The sequence below is a fragment of the Triticum urartu genome, chromosome 7A (assembly GCF_056163025.1).
Source record: "Triticum urartu cultivar PI428250 chromosome 7A, HENAU_Tu73, whole genome shotgun sequence".
Classification (NCBI taxonomy): domain Eukaryota; kingdom Viridiplantae; phylum Streptophyta; class Magnoliopsida; order Poales; family Poaceae; genus Triticum; species Triticum urartu.
Genome location: NC_141879.1, coordinates 242,768,703 through 242,772,998, shown reverse-complemented (window position 1 = coordinate 242,772,998; position 4,296 = coordinate 242,768,703).

Here is a 4,296-nt window from a genome sequence, read left to right as displayed (position 1 = left end):
GGAATCATGGGTGGCTGTGGTAGAAACTTGATGCTCGCCGCATTTTAGGTGGCCCACATGTCATGCACACAAGCTGTCATGTCTACAGACACATGCACTGCATACCGTTCACTGGAAGGAGTAGCAGAGAAAGCTATAGATGCGGATCAATAGTTCCTTATAGTCAAGCGGACCCACACTACTACTCTGTTCCAAAGACATGCACACCATCAAAATAGTCCATCTATATCAATATACACCAAGAGGGAATAATTTTTTTACAAGAGAGGAAATAGTTCATCCATCCATAATGCCCTCCTGCTGGTGCAGCCTTTTCTTCTTCTTCTTCTTCTTCTTCTTCTTCTCATTCTCTATGGGAGACGGCTTCGCAACAAGCTCTTTGGACCTTGTAGCTATCTCGAAACTCACATGGGCATCGAGGGCAGCATATTTTATCCACCTGTACGTCAAGGGATAATTCTCCCATCCAGACGACCTTAATGCCACCGTCTCGTCACCCTTCTGAAGATTTGTACCGAGCACAAAATTTGCTACGTCGAATAGGGATGGTGTCTGTTTATCACAATCTTCTACAGGAATTTTGATTCTGGTTTGTAGGTCAGCGATGCTTTTCAAATCAAGGTTGTAAGGCTCCAGCTTTTGTTTGTCCCCTTTGATGGATACCCCACAGAAGTATACGTCCTCCCGAGACAAGAAATCGTGAAGCTCACGTGGTATGGAGGCCGAGTGTATGATGTGGTACACCAAAACATCATCTTCGTGGCACAGCTGAAGGACAACGGCGCTCTGGATCTTCCCAGGGGCATGCTCCGTGTACTCTACGTCGAGACCGATGACCCTCGTCTCTACCTTTTTGAGGGAGTTGGATACATTGTTGATCCACTGCCGAACAACCCTTGGGTGGATGGTGATGGTGGCAACTATGCGCATCTGGCCTTCGACGAGGACATGTTGGACGCTAAAAACCTGCATCTCGATCTCTTCCGCCATTTGGAACCGTTGGAACGGAGGGCTATGGTTTGGAGAATTAGGATTAGATGGCTAGTCTAACTAAAGTAGTAGATGATTATTTAAAGAGGTTCAAACAATGTGAACGCAGTGGGGTTTGGATGCAAATGAAGACGAAGGGGAGGTGAAGAAGCTGAGGAGAATCGGTTCCCGATGGAGTAGTAAATGGGAGAAGTGGCGTGCAGGCAGTTGATTAGACGGCTAGGTAGACTAAACAAAAAGGCTATGCGGGTAGACTGATGAGTCGTACCTATTCGTGTACGTGCCCATCCTTCCTGATAGGTGGGACCTATACAAACAGATAAAAAAATGCGTCGTAGTTTTTTTTGAGCGCGTGAGTGGGAGACACAACATTCTCCATTTTTATTTTCACTTTTCAGTTTTACATGTAGATTTTGACCCCCAAAAACACATGGTCTTTTTAATACTTTTCAGTTTGCAATATCCTGGATATAGAACATGGATCTCTGAATAATCTAAATATTCTGAACAATTCAATAATTGACAGAGGCATAACAATTGAAATGTAGCTTCAAATGCCAAAAATTAGTGTCCTGGATACAGAACATGGATCATTTTTCAGTTTGCGTAACACTTTTCAGTTTGCATTATCCTTCTCAGAATAATTCAAATGTCCTGGATACAGAACATGGATGACACTGTATATTTAGTGTAGAATCTTTTTAGTACTTTGAATTTTGGACACTACTTCTATTGTTTAGTAACTTTTCTGAATTTTGGCCACTACTACAGTAAGTTCAAGTGAGTAACTATAGTAACTTCAAGTGAGTAACTCCATTTCTATTTGTTTACATAAAACTAACCATGATATTTGTTCCTCTGTTCTGGTCATAATTATAATCTGATTGCAGAACCCTTAATCATTCTCATAATGTTTACATGATGCAAAATTATACTGCCGTCAAAACTACTCCATACACACACTGTCGAAACTGACAAGATGGTGGTGAAGGTGGGAATAAATGTTCAGTATTGGTGCATTTTCTGTGCTTACAAAATTCAGATTGAATTTCACTACCAAAAGAAAAGAAGTGGAGATTAAATGTTGCTTTCCACTTACTTCACCTGTGTGTAACTCTTTTGGTGCATTTTCTGCAGAACCTATGTGTAGCTGCAGCATACAGGCCAGTTCATCAACTACTCGAAGAAGAAAAGAAGGTGGCATTTCCTTGCCTTTAGCATACAGGCCAGTTCACTTAATGTCCTCTAGTGCTATATTTCTAAGAACATCCAAGTTTTTACTTATCACTTTGCTAGCATTCACAAGTCTATTGAAGCGTGCATGTCTTTATGAATCTTGCTGTCTACTCCAAGTAGATGGTGTGCAGCCTGGCAAAGGATATTAGTACTTGGTGCATTCTAAGTTTAAAACCACTCTAGATTTATAAGTGTTTACTGAAGATGACAAGTGTTTATTCAGTTCTAAATTTGAAGTAACTAGTAGACGAACAATATTCATCTTTTTCTGTATATGAAGAATAATAAACCTAGCTAATTCAAATAATTTCAATTTTAGGGACATGTTTTTATCAACTCTTAGTTAAGGGGTTGTGGCAGTTTTCAGTTTTGTGCCGCTTGAATTGATTCTACAGGAATATTTAGGGAAGAGTCATGGCTATGCTTAGCTCTCTGTAAAATGAATGACTGAAATTGGACAATTGGAAACTTTATGTATGTTTGCAATTGGACAAATGGTGTATAAATCCAAATAAAGCAAATAAATCCAAATAAACATGGTTGATCTTCATTTTGCATAAACCTGGTTGAGTATTACAGAGTAATTGACAACAAATTGACCTGGTTGGAATTCATACAGCAACAGTAACAGTTAACTGAACTTCTTTTGCGTGCATTTATCACCCGAGAAAACTTTCAGTAACAAGTGAGCAGCCTCTGCATTTTCTCAGTGAACTTTTGAGTGCATTTATCACTTGTTGGAGTATGCTACAGCTTCTGCAAATCACAAACTCCTTTAGTTTACATCTCAGTTTTAGCAAACACTACAGTTTCAGTAAAGGAGTCATAACTGAATTACAGGCACTGTAGTTTCTCTACAGTATTGGAACACTGAACATTTTCAATTAACTGTAGGAAGAAAAACTTCCAAAAACTAGCAGATCTCCAAGAATGCCAAGAGTATTACTCAATGAATTTGATGGCATCAAGCTAAATTTTCACTATAGTCTGTTCATCGTTTAGCAGCAATGTACAGCCTTTGTCCTGGATTATTTCTCTAGCTTTGTATCCCCTGACTGAATTTTCTCCGCCTGTACTGAGAACAGCAAATTCAGACTCACGGCAACAAATTGAATAGCAGCAGTAGCAGAGGCGGGCGGGGCAGACTCACCAGCACAGGCAGGAGTGGCGGCAGAGGCGAGGCAGGGGAAAAGGCAAAACCAGCATCAGAGGTCCACGGCGCCGGCGTCGTCCACCAATAGCAGCATGAGAGGCGGGAGTGGCCGGAATTGTCCACGGCGCCGGCGGCCGAAGCGGACGAAATCGGAGGCGCAGGTGGGCGGCGAAGGTAGGCGAACATGGGCGGCGACCTTCAACGGGCCGGTGGTGTAGCTCGAGGAGGGCGCCGGCGTAGGTCGCCTTCACGGCGGGCGGTGCAGGTGGTAAGCCGCGGCACAGGTGCAAGCGGGCGGAGGCGCTGTTGTTGGTTGTGGGCTGGGCCACGGTTCTGGTGTTGGTCACGGCGCAGATCCAGGCGGGCGGCGGCGCAAGTGGGTAGCCGGCGATGGCTGCAAGGCGCGGGCGACGGGGGAGGAGGAAGGAAGGAAGGAGATGGACTTCTTTGTGATGTGTTTAAAACTCTGTGGGTTTTATTGCAAAAAAAACAAATACACTGCCCTATGGACAACTTTTCCCGGACGGTGGGAGTACTAGTTAAATCCGAGCTATGGGTGTGAAGCACTGATATGCTAGTACATTTGATTGTGACCTGTTTTAATTTTGTACCTGAACTTTTTTAGAAAGGGTTGTACGTCAACTTAATGTGCTAGCAGAACTTATTGTGTTGTCTGTCTGTTTTCTTTGCACAACATTCAAGATATTTCCCCGTCATTGATAAAGACGATGAACCGTTATGTACGACTTTGTTGGTTTCAACATAGCCCTTCCCATAGCGATCCACTGCTTCCATCCTGATTGTGCCGCCTGCGTGAATTTTTTGTATGCAAGTTCAGTGTGCTATGATGTTCTATATGATTGTGTCAACTATATAAGTTTTTACTGAGCATCAGCAATGCATATGGCTGAAAGATG